Source organism: Egretta garzetta, unplaced genomic scaffold (assembly GCF_000687185.1).
Source record: "Egretta garzetta isolate BGI_Z169 unplaced genomic scaffold, ASM68718v1 scaffold523, whole genome shotgun sequence".
Classification (NCBI taxonomy): domain Eukaryota; kingdom Metazoa; phylum Chordata; class Aves; order Pelecaniformes; family Ardeidae; genus Egretta; species Egretta garzetta.
The window spans coordinates 116083-136368 of record NW_009259177.1 but is presented as its reverse complement, the minus strand read 5'-3'; the positions used below and the strand labels follow the sequence as shown (position 1 = coordinate 136368).

Genomic DNA, 20286 nt, shown 5'->3' with positions numbered 1-20286 from the left:
AGAGAAATCATCAATAAATCATAATGCTCTTCCCTCTTTGAGCAGTTTATCCTGGAGAACCTTAAATTGCAGTTATTTTCAGAATACCACTGCAAGGTCTGCAGACATTTTATGGTCGGGTAAACTCAGTACAGAGTGTTTAAGGGATTTGCTCAAGGTCTCACAGCAAAGTAATGGCAGAATTGCCACATCCCCTTTCTTTTCCAAATTGGCCCATCATCTGTCATGTGAAAGAAAATGAGAAAACTTCCCTTCTCCGCCTTGCCATGAGGAAATGTAGCGTTTCAAGGGAAGGACCTGGTTTTGGGTGTGGAGGCACTCAGTGTTGTGGTCAGGAGGTGGCCCCTGGGGCCACCGTCATGGGGGACAGGGCAAGGGTGGCACTGCCAGGGGACCTGCTGGTACCCTGGGTGCTGCCAGCAGCCACCCACTCTCCTTTCTTCCGCTCCCCTTGTGTTTGCCCTGTTTGAAGCCTCTGTTGCCACAGGTGGGGGAATGGGCAGCCTTGGGAGGTGCAAGAGGCACTGGGAGGGACCAGCTGGTGACAGCAGAGCTGATGCTGGGGCGGCTCTACTCCGCGGCAGAACTTCTGCACCGTGCAGGACCATGTCTTTGCAGCTCATACTACGAGCGTGACGCGTGGTGCCCGACGTGCGCGCGCTCTGCTGCCTGGGATGCTGTTGTAGTCATCTTTCTCCTGATGCTGAATGGAGGTTCCCACACAAAATGTTCAACAAAGATTTTTATGCAAAGCAACAGTATCCTATTTGCAAAGCTTGCTTCTGCTGTGACTGCTGTTGACGTTATCTTTCAAGCAGCTAAAGTTCAAATGAGAAACAAACTGTCTTGGGAATGGGGTGGGGGAGGACTAGGAATCAGCAAGATGGTGATAAACGGCAGTGGTGAGGAGAGAAGCCAGCATCTTCTAGCGAGTTTACAGCCTTGCCTGAAACATTGGGATTAAAAGGCTATCCGATGCACAAATAAGACTGTTGCAGTTAAATTAATCCTAGCTCAACAGAGTGAAATCTCTTCCGCAAGCTCCACAAGCGCTATTAAATGGCATTAAAGCCTAAGCTATGTAGCGATACCTGGAGATGCACATCCCCAGGCTTGGGCAGGGATCCCAAAGGGTAGCTGCTCAGGCGGAGGGGACACAACTGAACCATTTTCCCCTGTTCTGTGTGTAGTAGAGTGTTTTCCCACACAGCTATGCCGTCTGTAACACTCATGGTTACAGATGCCCCAAGCCTAGCGCTGAAGCTCTATTATTATTCTTTTTAGCAGCAGATGCTCAGGTACTTCTCATTTGCTTTAGGTGCCTCTGGAATTGACATTTCCTCTCTAGCCATCAGGGCTGGAAACCTTTATCCCCCTAATAAAAGCTGAGATTTTCACATAATAACATGATTCTGGTAACTAAAGCTTTAAGAAAAAGGTCAGATAATGTGACACTTGCAATAAAAGCTCAAGATTTGACAAAGCTGTATTTAGTGCAGTTCCCAGCTGAGTGGGGAATTGCCATTATGCATTCAGTTTAAAGTACACTTACATTTATTCCAGGAAAGCTCTAATGCAACCTTTTCCTATTAGCTAAATAAAAGATTAACTTAATGCTGCCACTTATTTTAAAATTTACTGAAAGTATGGGGGGTGGGGGGGGAAGGCGAAGACTTTTGTAGATGAGTTGCTGTAGAAATACGCAATGTTGGTAAACCTTTGCTCGGCATCATTCATTAATATTCTCAGTAGATTTCACTAATTATAGTCTGAAGCAATGCTTCCTCATATTCTTTTACTCCTTTTTGGTCACTTCACAGAATTTCTGGTGTTGTTTTATTAGTCAGTGAGTGTGGGTCTCTTCTTGAAAGCAGGGGCAGAAGAAAGAGTTTTGGGGCACGTACTGCGCAGGGGCAGGGAAGAGGGGTTTGAAGGGGGGTGTCTGTGAGCAGGTGCCATTGCTCTTTCTCCTACCAGGGGTTTGATAGCAGGCCAGGGCTCTCATGGAAATTAGGCATCCTCCCTCCTTTCCCATGGAACAATTGCTTTACATGGGACACCTGGCATCAGGTTTTGTCCTCCCGGTACTTCCAGCATGAGCGTGTAAAAAGCATGACTACAAATAACAGGAATACAAATTTGGGAAGAAACTTACCTTTTCTTTCCAGCATGGCCCAACTCAGATCAGAAGATTTTTTTTTTTTTCCATTCTTTCTGATGGCTGGCAGGCTTTTCTGTCCACAGCACAGAGCACTCAGGGGACACGGATTAAAATGGCTGAGAAATAATCTTTCTTTAGCTCAACCATGTCCTTTGCCCCAAAAGACTTTTCAAGGGTACTTATGACTCTTCCTTTAATGAAAAGGCTTCCACCATATGCTTTTTTTTTGAGAAAAGCAGAGATATGTCAAAATTGTTCAAAAATACACTGTGCAAATAACGCTCAATATGGTAAATAGGGACATGAATCGGTTTGTGGTCAAATTCGTATGTTTATATTCTTAAAGATTCCTCTAGAAAGGATGTGTTTTTCCATTTCCCCTTATTTCACTACTAAGCAATAAGATTTTATTGCTTCTCATATACCCATGCTTGTTTTTTTACCAGCACTGCTGATGTATAATGTGATTTCACATATTCTTGCCACTGTTTACCAAAACGTCTTTAAATTATCGAATTTGGTCCTGTATTAGCATTTCGCCATGGGCTTCATTGGGTAGGAGTAGCACGGGATCTGGTTCGTAGCCCTGCTCCTTCCTTTTTGCTTATTAATTAATCAGTTTCGTATCATTGATCAAATTTTGAGGGCTGAAAACTGTTTTCCTGTATTCTAAAAATACACAAAGAAATGTTGCTGTAAAGGTCTGGTGTTCAGGGAAGGAGCGATTACCGGCTCCAGCGAGCATCTAGAGTAGAGTAGCATCTACTGGAAATTAAATGAAATGACAGCTCAGAAGTGAAAAGTACAATAAAACTTTGGCAATACAGAGGAGGTGGCTGCTTCCACTCCTCAGGCACAAACTTTCCGCAGCCCGTGGGACAAAGCGATTAGGAGAAGACCAACCTGGATAAATCCATGTAGCCAGGCTGTTTGGCACATTGCTCAGTTAGGTCTTATCGAGGCTCTTAAATGGAGGAGAAGACCTCACGGGGACAAGTCAGTGCTTGATCCTGGTTGTATACCTCTCCCCTCCCCTCTCCACAGGTTTGCAGGGACCAGTGTCCCAGGAGCATGCGTGGGAGGGGAAGCGATGCTGGGGCACAGCCCTCCCTGCTCCCCCGCTTCTGCCGGCTGGTCCCTACGTTGTGCGACATCTGGGGACTGGCACCCTCCTCTCCCAGAGCAAGGCTCAGACCGAAGATCCTCTGTGGGAAGGGAGGAGGGGTTTTGCCAGAGTTGAAAGTTAAATCCTTCAGGATTTTGGCCTGGGATTTCTGTATGCAGCTTACCCACCCGCCCCGGAGGTAACGCACAGCTGGCTTCTCTGTTAGCATCACTGTGCGTAGGTAGCTCGAACCATGCGTCTGGAGCGAAGGAGGGAAGGTACTTTTGCTAAGTGGGCTACCATTGATTTTCATATGTTCATAGGTATTGAGAGGAAGAAGACCTATTAAATCATCTAGTCAGTATAATCAGTGCAGAACTATTCCCTGCTGGACATTTACTGGTGGTTTGTCAACTCTAGTTCAGGAAATTGAGTTGTAGTGTTCAATATAATGGATTCTAAATTTCCATTTAATATCAGTTTTCTTTGGTTTCTGCTTTTACATTAATGCATTGATGTGCTTTATATTGATTGACTTTTCTTAGTATAATGAGAACAAAATGCCACTTATCATTTAAGTCATTTAACTCAAACTAGCAAGCTATCAAGCTAGCTCCTCCCAGGGGAAAATCGTAATGGCTATAGCAGAGTGCCATGTCAATACAGAAGTGTTGGTAAGATAGATAATTCTACAAATGTTTTAATTTATTTCAAAACAGTTGGTAGAGAATTATACAGCTGAATATACCATCAAAAACTGCTCAAACAATGAATTAAATCCTCAGCACTAATCTTGTCAGTCCTACTTGTCTTCCAGCTTCTGAGCAGCTTTATACATCTTTTGTGCTCAGCTGCCTTTTCAAAAATAGAGAAAATTCTTCAAAATCATGTGAAACAAAGCAAACGTAGCATTAACCTTTGAGCCAAACCCCGACTCGGCTATGACCGCTATACCGTGGAGACATGCTTGAGAAGGACTGAAAGAAAAAGGGTAGACCCACTGCTTTCCCTCCCCCCAGCTAATAAAACCTGACGCTACTAGTACTGGATTATTCATAGATTTCACCGTAGCAGCAGACCTAGCATGAGAATAGGTGACAGAAGGAGGTTTTGATCCTTATAAATAGGTTGCTGAAAAGACGCTGTGATTACTGTCATATATATCATTACTTACTATGAAAAATACCATACCCCTCTAGTACCAGGCTCTTACAAACATGTTCCGAGTTTCAACACCCCAACTGTTTCACAAATGCTGCCAAACCGTTAGTTGCTGGAGGAGGGCTCTGGGCTTAAACATCTGTAGAGCGCAGATGCGGTACAGTGTGAAGTGTAATCTAAAACTGCCAGAAAGCAATTAAAATCTTACTGTTCTTAGTTAACACATCACTGGAATTATTTCCAGCATTCATTTTGAGTATCAGGGTAAGAGCCTTCCCTGCATATCGGGTAAGAGCTGATCACACTGAAGATGTTGTACGCCTGTGATACGTTCCTTGCACTGGATTTTTAATACTTTTGATGAGTTAGGGGTAAAGAAATAAGGCAGATGATAGAACATTTCCTCTTTGCAGAATGATGCAGTTGTTTTTTATTATGAATTCATGGGAAGGTATGAGGAGGAAAAAGCCCCCAGATCCTTTCTTTCTTGTGTTGTCTACTGTCATATTTACTGTATTGCGGTGGTCTGCATCTCGCCCAGAGCATGCAATTACTGGCAGAAGTTCAGTTTTTACCCAGTATTTCTCTGAGGTGTTCCAACCCAGCCTGAAAATATAAGCGCCTTACGACCACTTCTGACTGTCAGCAGATCTGTTCTCATGCCCTGCCAAAAAAAGTTAATTACAAATAAACTATTTCAAGAGAATCTGAAGTGCACTTAGACCAAGCAGACTGCTGTCAGTGATTCTCTGCAGAAGGTGAGGAATCGGAAAATTTCCCATGACTTCAGGCTGTTTCCCTGGAAAGGTGTCAAAGGCTGAACCGAGGAGAAGGTGGTTGGGAGCACAGCTCTTTTCCAGAACTAATGATACTATTTACATATGGCTGCTCTCCAAGGAAAACAAATCTATCCATGCTTTCTCCATCTGTCTTCATTCCAGAAGCTGCTTTTGATTCATCCTCTACAATCTCATAAAAAGTTGGAAGGGAACGTAAGGGCCGATTTTTTTCCTCTTTGGATTTGGGTTCTCCTGTCTGACTTGTCCTATAGCACAAGCACATATATAATGTCTCGGTAATGTTTCATACTCTGCCAAAACTTCTTAATGTGTTGCCTTTAATCAGGCTGGTACGTTGAACACAGCTTTGGGTTTTGTTCTGCTAGCTGGTCAGATCCTTAGAAAGCGTCTGCAGTCACGAAAATGTTTATAATTTGTGTACAATTTGCACATGGCTATATCTTTGGGGATCTTTCCTTGAGATGTCAAGTGCTATTTTTCCATTGGTGCTAACATCTGTTTCAGCTATGGTGATCTTGTCAAAAGGCGGTATCAAACCTTTTACATTCATGAGCAAACCCCAAAGTTGCCTCCTCTGAATGTATTTGCATTTAGTATTTTTAGTACACAAAATCTGCTGCCCTGTGGCTTAGATGCTGCTGTTTTTACCCCAGAAGTCCTCTTTAACCTCTCCATGAGGAAACTGAATTCTGCCTCTGATCAGAGACGGCCAGAGGGCGTCAGGAGCCGGGCCTCATCAGTTAATTTAATAGAAAATAATTAACTTAGTAAGATTTGCATCACATCAGAAATAGCTATTATTTTCCTAATGTCTGTGGTTTGCTACCTTAAGTCCACATTTACGGTAGCAAGGAAGGTTTGTGCTGTGTTCTTGCTTCGTGGGATAAGCCCTTCACCACCACCATCTACTCCGGTAGCTCAGTGCTTCCTCCAGCCCAGTCGACTTCCTACAGATTTTAGGGTTTAAGTGTTCACTGCCCCTCTGTGCTCAGAGGCGGCAGTGCCCATGCATGTGGTCTGCTCGCAGGGCTGGGATCTGCTGGGGCTGGGGCAGGCGTGCTGTGGCCCATGGCCATGCAGGAGGTACATCAGTGCTTATGGGCTCATTTTCGTAGATGATTCTCCCTTTTCCAGCCACTGGCACGGCATGTTCGGTCCTTGAAGTAGTTTGTTGCTTCTGCCGGCTGCTTGGTTAAATGGCATTTATTATACAGCATCGATGCTTTCTGTGAAGCGACCTCCGAGGTGCTAATCCTACAGCCGTGTCTTGCATAATATACAGGTGAAGCCCTTGACTGGTGGAACGTAACAGGAAAAATAAACAGAGACGACTTCCAAGCTAGCGACCTTAACCACCTCAGAAAAATCCAATAAGTGTTTATGCTCTTTCCTTTTAAGCAATTCAATCTACTTATTTTAAACCCAGAGTTAGCACGGACATGTCCTGTAGGGCTATAAATCAGAGCAGTCTGTCTCTTTGCCAGTACAAGATGGATGCCTGCTCCGTGTAATGACTATTCAAACTGTACGCAGGCTCTGAAAAGCAGCGTTGAAGCACAGGACTGTCAAGGCACGGTGCTGAGGGTGTATCATCTGGTTCTCTTCATCCTGCGGAGCAGCAGTATACCAGCAGCTGCCTCGGCCGTCTGGCCCCGGAGAGGCTCCCAGGCCGCTCCGGCGTGGCTCCGTAGCTTGTTCAGAGCCTCTCGTTGAGCATCTGCTTGTTACTCCCCCAGTAACTATTCCTTAGTGCTTTCCCTCCAATTATCTCGATTTCCTGGATCCTGTATGATTGCTCACATAAATGTTACTTTCATTATGCGCACAGCCAGGGCAATTTCTGCAGCTCTCTCATGTAGCTGGTCTGCCCCCCCCGCCCCCGCTGGCGAGCATTTCTGGTGGGTTTTTATTGCTGCGAAGCTGGTGCACAGCTGCTGGAGGATGGCCAGAGCCTAGGCAAGGGGAGCATGGGAGCATAACCATCTCTTCCCAAAACTGAGCCTTTACTGAAACACCAGGTATGAGAGCTAAACTTTTCCCAGGGCTCTGAGAGTTCCCTGATAAGATCTCGCATAATGTGCTGGGTAAATATTTGGGCCAGGCTCACTCCTCACCTCACAAAATGAAATTAGTGGAGGTTTCACAATGTATAAAATAACAGAGAAGATATACCAGTGGCAGGGAACGGTGCTTAGTCACTGGATATTAAGCAACGCAGGGCAAGACAAACAAGGATTACGGACTCTTTGGGGACGCCACATCAAGTAACCATTTGGAGGCAAGCGGGAGCCCCAGCATGGGAGCCACTGCCTGGCACACACAGGCACAGGCATCTGTCACCGCAGCTGTGCCCTGGCCTGGGGCAGGGAGGCAAGACAGGAGAGCTGCTCAAAGCCAAAAGGGCTAAATGCACCTCAGCAGGGTCTTGTTACTCACCTGGAAGGTAACAGGAAGAGACTAGAAAAGTTTATCTTGAAACAGAGCTAGAAATGCAGCTGGCTAATCCAACAATTCCTGATTTTTATTTTGGGTTTTTTTTTCTGCGCTTTATTTAAGGAATACATGTCTTTTATCAAGTAAAAATTAGTATCACCCTGATTTCCACCAATGTGGAAATTATTTGGGTTTTTTTAAACCTGATAATGGATACATTATTGCTAGATTTCAGCTCAGGTATTTAAATGCAATCTTTAGTATACCTTCAGCTACACATTTTTTTTTTTTTTTCTATTCCCTTCTGAAATACTGATATATTCAGGCATGAACAGTGGATGTCCTCAGATGTCCTCATCAGAAGACATTAAATGCTAATGGTATGTGGTAATTAATTTGTGCTCAGAGAACTTCCTACGAAGCTGTTGCATAAATCCAAAATTATAGCAGCCAGAATTACTTCACAGTTTACTTCGTTACATAAATATGCATCACCAGATACTGACTTTTCACTCCTGTGGACAGAAGTAGAGTTCTAGCTAATATTTATTAACATCTGGGTTTGAATAGCATAATGTTATAGATGCTAGAAACAAAAGAGAGTCCTTAGCTGCCATATAAGCCAGGTAGCAAAGAGGCCTGGGGGAAAAAAAAAAAAACATATTCTGAGAAATTGCAAGTGTCAGGCTTGCTAACTATCAGGCTCATGTGGCGAAAAGCACCAAGAAGGCTTCTGAAAATAAGTTAAGAGAGAATTTTAGTACTGATTTCTTTAACCTCGCGCAGCCAGGCGCTGGGCTCAGTAAGACATTGCACCTGGCTGGGCTCGTGCAGAGAAAGCAGCCATGGCGCGTCCGTGGGAATACACAAAGGCTTACCGAGGCGTACGAGGGACTTGAACTGTTGCTCTAAATTTAAATGCAATTGGATTACAAAAACCCTCTCTGAAAATAAAATATAGCCTATTGACATTAGGGCACGGCAGCATTTCCAGGCCCTTAAAACATTATAAATTGAGTGAAAAGGTGCCCTTGCTTTGCAGCTCTGGATTTTTGGGCGCCCTGCTCCTGGGGAACACCCACGTGTGAGATGGCATCCTGCCTCGCCTGAACCCGTGAGCCACTCCACTCCACACGTATCGCTCCCAGCTTTCAAAGATTTGGGAAAGCATGCCCTTAAAGAAACGTTCTCAGACACACAGAGAGTGCAGTCATGCTGCTGCGTAAACAGCAATGAGAAGTGATGCCAAAACAAGCAATGGGGCAGCACCTCCCCGCCCAAGCACCCGCTGTGCGGCAGGAGGGAACAGGGCTCTTTTTCCTGGGCTTTCTCAGCAAGCTCAGCATACTACTCCCTCCTTACCTGTAAAAAAACCCACTTGTTTGAGCCCATAGCAATCAACACCTGACACTCTCTTAGAATGGCTTGGTCTTTTTGCCACAACTTAACCCATTGACTTTTTACTAGTACCCCATACATAACTGAACTTCTTCCTCTGATTCCATCTATCTGTTTTGGTTTTGTACCTTTGCATGCAGCTCGTCTATTTTAACTCAGTGGCTTACCGAATTAATTTTTCCTTTTTAAGAGAAATCATTTGGAAAACACTTTGGTAGGCATGCCTCTTGGGTCTAGCCAGAAATAGTACATCAACCTTTTCATGTAAGTAAGACAAGATTAAGTGCGTTATTGACCAAATTTGGAGCAGGCTCCTTAGAAATATGTTTACCACTAAGTTGCTGGGCTCAAGCAAGAATTTCCAGTCAAAACAAGAGGTAGGAGCAAGAGGGGAGATGATGGAGCAGTTCTGGAACACACAATGTCCTCGTGATTACTTTATTCACCTGGAAAGAGGTAGCTTAGGGTCCTAACTTGGAACTAGGTGGTGGCAGCTTACAGGTATTTATATGATTTCTGTAAGTGATGATATACTTGCCTGTTGCTTTGAATGGAGCTATTTAATTTCGCATACATACGTCAATATACATTGAGCCAAAGACTGCAAATTACTCAGTTATTTTCACAAAAAAAATGAAGAAAGAAATCTGTGATTCTCATAGTTGGCTTCAACGTTCACTGCGACAAAAGCACGCACTTAAAGGGGGCAGGGAAAAATTACAAAAAAAGCAATGGATGGTAGAAAAGCCTTAGAAAATACACTAGCCCCCTGGCTAGTGAGCTGACCTCAGATGTGGCACACATTGGTTTGACTCCCTGCTTTGCATGTCATCTCCGAGGGAGCTTCCTAGGAGTTGGATATTCTGGATTCTCTCTCATTCAGGCTTATTATTAAGTATTTTAAGCATCTTGGTTTCATCTTGATGCAAATGAAATTAAGTTCCAAGCCGTTGTTCTCTTTATTTAAATCAAATACCAATTTTTCCAACCAAACCTGCTCCTTCGCACTCACTTCTAAACAAACTGGGTTCTTGCTGGAGTGCCAGACAGGCATCTGGTTTTTCTGGTTTTTCCTCTTCTAGAAAATGCTTTACACTTGAAGCACCACACATGTCTTATGTAACCTTTAATAAAAGCACGGCTACAGAAATACCCATAGTACTGCCTGGACTTGTGGGTAATAGCTTGGATGAGGACTTCTTGTGGTTCTCAGCTACCAGCATGTTCTATAAGTAAAGAGGAAAATCCTGGACCTGGGGCTCTGGTGGAGTGTTCTTCACGGTTGTCTGAGCAGCAGGGATTAGCCCTGGTTGTTTTGGGAAGAAAAGGACACAGAACAAGATAAAGTCTATCACTGAGTATTTTGGAGCTGAGCTAGGCTCTATGCTGCCTTACCGGATGCCCTAGGGTTGGTAAGCCCAGCTGCTGACAGACACTTATTCCTCTCAGATTTAGCCGTCATCCACCCCATAATAAACTTGTGTTGTTAATGCATAAGAATACTTTCTCACTCCGAGGACATCATAGAATAAGATATGGTAACCTGTTTAGGATGATGATTTTGAGGATTGTTACACCTGCAGAGATGGGACATTTCCCTATGTATTAGAGCTTTCTGTAAGATTTAATGTGTGGTGAGTTTTAATGATAAAATTATGTGCTCACTTTAACAAGTGTGGATTTTCACTATGAGAACAAAGATAGAACAATAAATCCCACCATTATCATTATGCATAATATTAAAAATTCTTTCTTCTTCCAGCTAACTCACCTTTTCCTTTTTTTTTGAGCCACAATCTCCACAGCATTAAGCCATAATCCAAAGCACAGTGCCGCTGAACATTATTAAAATCTTTTTAATTAAACTTCTCCTTCTGAGTAGCTCTCCTCAGGAGGAGAAATGCTTTAGAGAGAGGTCTCTCTGGGCGTGCTGCAATCAACCTGCCGAAAAGCAGGACTTCTCCCATCCCCTTCACTGGAGTCCCTGCGAGCTTCCTAAGCGCTTTCTGACAAGCATAACATAAATAGGAAGCAAGCTTTTGCCTTTATGAGATTCCCACCTGGAAAATAGAGGAAAACTCAACAGATAAATAAAATGTGTCTGAATTCTAAGATACTTGCCAATTTGGCAAGACGGTTCGTTGGCCAGGTTGTGACTAGGTTGTATTATAAACCAAGAAAAACGGAATGAGTCTAGACATACGTTGTCTCCAGATGAATGTTGTAATTTTTAAAACTCTTCTGCTCTAAAATCTATGCTGTCCTTTAATAGCGTGCGGGATGCCGAGATGCAGTTTTTAGCTGTGGAGGAATACTAGCGGCAATTGGGCAAGCTCAGCTGGCCTCAGAGCTTAGTGTTCTCTGGGGTTTTTTGTGTGGCTCAGTGCAAGCCCCTTTTTTATTTCTTGCTAAATAGAAATGGCAGGGTGTGGAGAAGAGGTGGTGTGTTTGCACTCCAGAGGATGGGAGCTGGCTGTACTCCTTTTGAACCACCATAAATTACTAGGCGCACAGGAAAGAGATGAAAGCTACTTACAGTCCTCCCTGCAGAGCTGAGAGAATTTTTTGTTGTATTTTATTTTATTTTATTTTTATTTTCTTTTATTCTGGGCTCCAGACTTGTCATCATAAAACTCACAGCACCTGAGTAGAGGGGATAAAGCCTGGATCTCATCAGGGTTTCTATATGTAAATTCAGGATTTCTATATGTGTATTTGCTAACATAATCTTAGGGTTGTCTTCATGTCTGAGAACTCTTCAGGGTTCCAGATCAGTTCAGCTGCTGACTTTTTTGCATTTTTATTTTCCTTTGTGTTTTTAAATGAAAGCATTTTACTATTACTTGCCTCCTGACTTTTAAGTGTATTTACTCAGTATACTTTTTAGATATTTTCATAAAGTTTACTTTTTAACTGCGTGAGCCAAAACCAGACAACATGACACGTTTGAAAGAGAGATCCACACAGATCTTTCTGAAGAATAAAAAAAATATTAATTCCAATGTACTCTTATATTTCAAGCTCACCTTAAAAAGAAGAGAGATGAATGACTACTTTAGAAAAGGTATTTGTAACATATTGGCTTATATTGATGAGACCATATGGAGAAATAAGAATTGTCAGACTATTTAAATAGTCATATAATTTGCCATAGATGGTCGCATTGTACTCTGTCGTGTGTTACGGCTAGGATTGGGTAAATGTACAACAAGCAGAGTGCAAAATGTTTCCTATTTGATGAAAAGGGTAAGACCAAACTTGTTTCACCAGAATTGAGCTTAAGATGAAGGAAGGCAAGGATGTGATTTGCCATTACCAACGCTTTCTGCTCTGCAGATAGGCAAGGCAGGGACTGTCGCTTGCCAGTGACAGTGACGTTGGGATTGCTGCTTCGGAGAGCCCAGCTGCCCTACCGCGCTACACCCAGGGGCTAAAGAGAGGCAAAAAATGGTGCAGAACACAGCTGCCTCAAAAAGCACAGCGCTCTTGCAGGAAATCCAGTCCCTCAGTATTTCAGGAACCACCTCATAATCCCTTTCAGAAATGAACTGATGTTCCCGCTACAGGCATGTTTGGGGCTTTTTCCACCTGTTTCAGCTGCAAAGCTTCTTCAGAATCAGATCTCATTAATGGCAGGCAGCTTGTTGATAATTCCTGACTTAACTACTGGCTAATCTATACCTATTTATTGTCATCTATCTCTGTTGCCCTTCCTCAAAGAAAGTAATCCTCTCTTCTTCTCACCCTTCCTTGTAAGTGAGCCTCTCCCTGCACCTAATGCGAGCAGTCCTTCTTCACATCTGTTACAAATTGTTGGTTTTAATGTTTGACAAGACCAAGAGACAGTGCAGGTCTTTTTTTTTACAAAGATTGGAGGAATCTGTTTTCCTTGCTGTTACAGGAACTTGTGTCTCAAATTAGAATCTGATTTTGAAGCTTTTTCATACTGGGACTCTTCAAAAGGGCGTTCCTCAGCAGGGTAGGGATCTCACGCAGAAATATTTTCACTGAATTGCGAGGCTAAAACCTATGGGGCGTGCATCACTGAAACCACAGAACAAATAGGACCTAAGGAACACGGTCCCAGTCCGTAAACACTAATGCATGGCTCTGCTTAAAGTATTTATACTCAAAGGTGCATAAACCCACGTTAAAATGTTTCAGAAGCACCTAAGTTGCCAAATCTCACTGTCTTGCAGCCAGACTTAGATTCTTCCATCATTTATTTGCTATTGGTATTACCTGAAGTTCTAAATTTCACAAGTTTACAAGCTGCCATGGAAATTCATTTTGTCATAGGCTGAAAATAAGGAGCAGTTGCATGTACTCCTAAACCCCTTTTATTGGCTTCCACACGAATTTAATTTCAGTCCTTCGCCTGAAATGTAAAATATAAGGAAGCACACTTCAAGAAAACTAAAACCCCATGTTTCTAAAATGTGCAAAGGCAAACAAATAAATGTGTTTCAAATGTCATTCTATGCTGTTCACTAAAATACAGCTTGACAAACTGTATTATGAATTGAATTGCTTCTTCCATACTTTTGGCCAAAAATAATTTTAAATGTCAAATTAGTTGTAATCCTTTGTTCTTTGAGCACAGAGAACACTTTTATCACCAAACTACCAAATATTTTCCCATGTGCATCATGCTCCCCATATGTGTAACTACAAAACAGATCAGAAGAAAACAGGAAAAGATAAAATCAGACAAATAAGACATATTTCTCCCTTCAAAAGATAATCCTAAATGCAGAATCTGGAATAATTAGCATTCTTTTATACTCAGAAACAATTTTAATATAAATGATATTGTTACCTGGGGCTCAAGCTGGCAAACATTAAAGAATATGAGGTTATTTTATGCATGTGAGTAATTCCTCTTGAGAATATGTGCAAGATTAGAAAGCAGAGTAATGTGATAAAATAGTATGGAAGGAGACTGTATTACATCTGTACAGCTAGGCACCACTAATGTAGTCTATTTAATATTAGTCAAACTCACAGGCTTCATAAAGATGACAAGATCAGGTCTTTCAACAAAGCAAAATTAATCTATCCCTAGCACTATTAGGTTGGCACCTTAGAGGACGAAAGTCTAGCTAAAGACTCCATTTTGGGAAACCATCCCTATATATTCTTCAATATATAGAATGTAAGCTCTGAAAATCCTTACTGATGTGGAGAAAATACATTAAGGGTATATACTGCACCATACACATAAAGAGGTAGCACACCTACTTGTTAGCTGTTCGGAGTGGCCCGGCCCTACTGCTATTGCAATGAACAGCAAAACTCCTGGGACCGTAGGGACCAAACCCTGCCTATATCGTCATCGCAGCTGTAAGATATCAGCGAGCTAGAGACTTAAGAGACAGCAGGGTTGCGTGCATCTGCATCAACAAATGATCTGGCCCTACGCAAGTCTACAGGAAGATAATGTTAAGTTTTTATTATTCAAACATTTTAAATGGAAATTCTACATATACACTTTAAATGCTTTTCTCTGAGTTTTAAAAGTGCAATGATGCACAACAGAACAGTTCCAGCGGTCATTAAACTTCAGTGATATTACTAAAAACACAGTCAATATCTTTGAAACTTATATTCCTTTCTCTATGAGAGGACCTCGTTATGTGGAGATGGAGAATCTGTTGGGGACCCTAAATGGCGATTGCATTTTTGTAAGCATAAACGCTTCGACGGTCACTTCACTTTAACGTTACGTTAGCTGTTTGTATCCGTCTTGTTACAATCAGACCTTTGAGAAATGGTATTTACAAATAATTTTTGGCCAAAAACACAGGATAAAAAGAAGTCTCTTTACAAAGCCAGAAATATGTTACCCATCATACAGCCAAGTCCATCTGCTCCTCAGTCCTAAATATCTGTCTTAATTGTATTCAAATTTCCTCAGTTGCACTGGAGCAGAACAAGAACCACCTTACTGAACTTGAATGGTCTTCTGGGGTTTAGTCCAACTCCCACTTAGGTCAGTGGCGTACATTTAATGACTTAAGCAGAGCTTAAACAGAACAATTTCAAATTTTAGAAGTCAAAACGGTGCTTTCTTGAGACTTTTCTGATCCCAGTGAGATTTCTTTTGAGATATCTCATCTGAAGGTACACAGAGAAATGGTTCATTGCAGAAGGACTAGCCAAGGAACACTGGAGTCAAAGACTCAAATGCAGCCTGAGACAGCAGAGAAATTACCACAATGCAGGGAAAAAAGCCAAAAGGTGAAATTAAATTCCAGTCCAAACACTCACAAAGTCCTGAGCAGCGCAGATGCGTATTCTGTACCGTGACCCTTGCTGATCATAACAGTTCATCTGTTCAGGATAGCTATTCTCAAAAGATGTGAAATAGCAAACTCTGTATTGCCTGATGAAGACATACACTGTAAGAGTTCGTATAATTCTGATGAGTGTTGGTTCCTGCTCAATTGTTTTCTTCTGTAAAGAGGAAAAATCTCTCATATGTACTGCAGAAAGAATATATTAAGTCTGGCTAACATAAAGTCTACTCTGTGTTATAAAACACTGAAATCATTACATATAGCCAGTGGTTGTCTAATACTCAGTAAAAATATTTTCCTACGATTATTTTTGTAAGTGTGATTTTTTTGTGTCTGTAGTAATCGAGATCTGGAAAGTTTTCCTTAATTCTCTTTATGAAAGGGTTTGTGGATGTTTGTATTATATTTTAGGGGGAAACATTTTCTCCTTACAAATTACTCCCTTACAATGCAGCCTTAATTCAATAAAAGCTGATCTTTGGAATTGACTGCCAACTAATGCCTGTATTTGTGCAGGACACGCACTGATTTTGCAACTTCCACCCCTTTGCTACTCCAAAAGCCCTGCCAAGTTTCCCCCCTTCCCAGAGGCTGAGGCCACACATTGCTTCCCATGATGAAAGCAGAGGGAGACTCCCCGTGTTTGAATTCCTGTATCAAAAACCTGTTCTGCCAAATCTATTTTGGGTAGCTTCAGTTCAGCACTAGTTCTTTTTTTAAAGTAAACTCAAACCCTTAAGGGTTCAAATAACTTTTCATAACATAAAATGAGATTGTTTTTTTTAACGTTGCCATCTGTTTGCCCACTGTCTTGTCTTGTAAGCTACTTTAAAAGGACATTCAGCAAAGCACTTGAAAGGCAGGCAAAAGTTGCTAAGGCAATCTTATCTGTGCGACTGTATGGAAAGACGCAGCTTAGTAGCAGTCTTTTCAAAAACATCCCTGTCCCATTCAAGGTGAAATTAAACACCCTGTGTTTCTTTTGAAATTCACCAGTTAATACAATTTTATTCCTTGAATGATTTCAATTGTGGAAAAGGAAAATGTGCTTATAGGTGAGAACTGTGCCAGCTTATTGTATTATGACCACTTAAATTCTGTCAAATTAGTGTTTGAAAGAAGGTTTTTTATATAATGTTATATGTTATGTATCATTCTAGAATATATATACTACTACTGTTCCATTTTGTAAACAGAAGTTTGCTGTCCTTCAAAATGTAACGGTGAAGGGGCTCCTGCGAAGCTGTACTACAGAGTGTATGCTCACTGCATCGCACAGTAAGGTGAGTCTGTCTCATCGGTATGAGGCCTTTCAATGGATATTCTGCATTTTATTAAAAAGGAGCATTTGCAAGATCAAGTATTTTCCTCGGAAAAAAAAGCAGACGCATTTAATTATTTCTGAGTATTAACTGTAATTAGCGTTTAGATGCATCATTGACTTTTCAGTTTGACTTTGCTTCCTCTGTCAGCCTTGTCATCAGTAAACAGCATTTTCATCTACAGAAAAGGCTGGGGTGGGGGGGTGAGGGTGATAATGACAAGATGCCTGAAAAACTGAGTAACAGGCAGGGCTTTCTATAGGTCTGCTCTGTGCTCCCACAATAGCCAGGAGCGACTAGAGATATTCAAAGAGAACTCAAATAGTAAAATTTTATGTGGAAAAAATAATTGGCATGGCGATTAGGTGGCACATACCAAACCGCTGGACTCTTTCTACATGTTAATCAACCAGTGTGTGAGAGAATAGTCAAAAGGCATATTCTGTAACATGTAACAAAGCAAAAATCTCTTCTGTCACATGAGGACAGAAACAATTGCTAGTATGCGCACAACCAAAAAGGTACCAAGTTCTTCAATAGGAATAAAAGCCTGGACTTTGACAGGGACAATAGCAATCAATCACAGTGTGTGGCAGACCATGAAACTCACTCTGGACTAGGCCAATGAATCAAAGTATTGCTGAAATTGCAAATACAAATGCAACTGTCCAAGATTTAAAGTGATTAAATTCAGCAGTATTAAAGTAATAAAATTCTAACAACATGGTAAGTCCTGAGGCAAAGGAATGTCTTAGTAATCTAAAAATTGAATTTGCACTTTCTTCTCTGCCCTGAATCATAAATAAAACTCCTTTCATGGTTAATTTGGCCTTTCAGGTTTCCAAGGCAGACATTGTTCTTTCTGGACAGCAGTGATTCCTCTGCAATTTTTATAAGCATATATTGTGCCCTGATACCCATTTCTAGCCAAATTTTTTTTTTTCTCCACATTGGTGTACTTTGTAACATGATTGCCATTTCCCCCTTAAAGGTAACTGGATGCATACATACCTTCTACAGCAATTAGCTAGGTAATTATTTAAGCAAAATTCCTTTCAGTTTGGACTTAACGTTTGCCTAATAATGTTAAAAGCACTTTGATATCATTCTTGACCACATGCATGTGAAAACTCATACATAAATAAATGCTGTGGGTGTGTTACTTGTACTATCTGTGCATAAAAATAATGCACTAATCAGCACTGCTACACTTCTAAAGGTGCAATTGGGATGATGAAATTTTAGAAAACCACGTTCCAAAGTTTTCTATAGCATCTAAAGAATCTTACAGTCCCTCCTTGTGACTAAATTCATGTCAGCTGGATGTGAAGGAGAATACTACCTAGCTACATAGCCACTATAGACTGATCCTATTAACATGGGAACACAGGGAATGTAATTTTCCAATAGAACTAAGACATAAGTTTACACACTGATTGAATTGTACAAAGCTAGCCACAATCCACATGCATTTTCTCATTCTTCTGATGGCTTTGTGGGTTTAGCACGTGGAAGAGGTTCAGGAGAACTACTGCTTGCACAGTTGAAACAGTGTCTCTTTCTCACGTGAAGCTTGAACCCAAACCTTGCACCTGAGCATAAACCTGAAGAAAAGTGAACAAAGTTTCTTGAGCCACTCCTCTTCGTCCATTTTGCCAAGCTAACCATAGAGTATATCCTGTCATATTTGCATTCCCTCCACCTGTGTCTAATGTCTAGAATAAGAGAGCCCCATGTTTGGCTGCCTGTTAAGACACTATCACAGAAATATTAAGACCTTACTAATTAACGTATAAGGAAAGCTCATCCTCTTACTCAGTTATGGATTAACTTCTTACATGCTAAGACCTCTCACCTAAAACAAACTGTCCTTTCATTTTAAGTTAGCTTACACTAGAGACTGAGTTCTATTTTCTGTCGGACTGGTAATGCAACTATTTTCCAATGAAGACATAGGCTACATCACTTAATGATTGATAATCCTTCAACAGTAAATTTAGTGTGCCACTGCACACACAAAAACCTACAGGATGTGCTTGCTCCCAGAAGTCCTACTGACATATACTACAGCACACGGGACCGATACTTCATATGGCGTTAAAGCACGGCAGGTAACACCTAAGCTAATTTGTCAATGAAGATATAAATAAAGTAACTCTGGTGAAAATGTCACAAGCTTGAGTGACACAGACAAATGCGTCTAAACTAATAATTTCATTACAGTTAGCAAAATATATCAATTGCAGTTTAATGCTTAGATCTTTCACGCTTCTTGGCCACTGCTGTGCAAATACATTTGCCTAGTGATTCAGGAGGAGCATCCCTCACTCTTTGGGAATTGCTTCTGGGATCTGTTTTCCTCCAAATGCTTACCAGGATAGGGATTTCCTTGCTAGGATGGCACAAGCAGTTTGTCATGTCAATACTGAATCTGTCAGTCTCCACCTATGCTTTGAATTTTTCTTGAGAAAAATATTGCATGCTATAGACTCGGCAGTTCATTCCCTTCTTTTGGGGTGGGATTAGACTTCTGACTTACACAGTGGCTATTTCTTTAATTCAAATATATTTTCGTATTTTTGAAGACAAAAAATGCACTGAAACACCTCTGCCATAGCAATGCCTAGCTTTGTAACTTAAGACACCACTGCAAAAATCTGGCAGTCGTGCAGAAATACAATACACTTAAATGCAGTACCTCAGAAAGAAAAAAGCAAATGGGTATTCATACTTTTTCTATATAATCTGTAGCCTTATTTTCTTTCCTGCATTGGCACTCCACTCCTTCCACTGGAATATCAAGCCTGTCATTCTTTGGTTCTCCTGGAGGACAGGAAAAGGTGTACAAGCCAACTTACAGCTTTTTTATTAAAACGGACAGCAATGTCAAATTTTATACCAAAGTTTTCTTTCTCTCAGATATTTTTTAGTTGGTCAAGTTCCACAGATGTTATAAAAAAGCAAACACCAAACAGAATAAGCGGTCACTTCAACTGCTTCTTTTCCATTCTGTTGTAAGATTATAACCCCAGTAGTTTTTCTGCCATCCACAAAACTTCTGGTGTAAAAAGACCTCACTTTCCCAAGTAAAAGATAATCAGAGAAAGTAAGTTCCCTTTTGGAAACAAAGAACAAATGAAAACAAGTAACTATCACATTATCAACATTCTTCACACATCGCAAATTAGAAAGCCAAACTCTGTTGTTGTTGGTTTTTTTTTTCTGCAGATATAAATTAGTGCAAATTCCTGGAGCAATATGGCTGGACAGTGCTATGAAGTAGACAGCGGAAGCACTACATAGAATTTGCTTTTCAGTTTTTCTTCTTCTCGTAAGCTGCTTTAACTTCTGAGTCTTTAGTGAGGTCAGACTAATGCTACTTTAAAGGTATGTTTAAACATGTATTCTTACCACACGTCTTTTGAAAAAGTCTTAAGATTTATAAAATATTGCTGAACACTCATTTTTCTCAATAGGCTCATCTGTCCAAAGTCAGAGCAGGCTATTTAGAATTTCCATCACTTGTAAGAGAATGGTAGTTCCTGCGCCGCTGTGATACAAACATCTGGATTTTATTCCAGAAACATTCTATGGTTCCAGCTGCTAA

The 20286-nt window shown here is 41.3% G+C and overlaps 1 protein-coding gene across 1 annotated transcript in view; it reads left to right on the top strand.

Moving 5' to 3' along the window:
• The window catches only part of LIN7C (lin-7 homolog C, crumbs cell polarity complex component), a 35848-nt gene that overhangs the window by 1261 nt on the left and 14301 nt on the right, over window positions 1-20286 (top strand). The window lies entirely within an intron of this gene.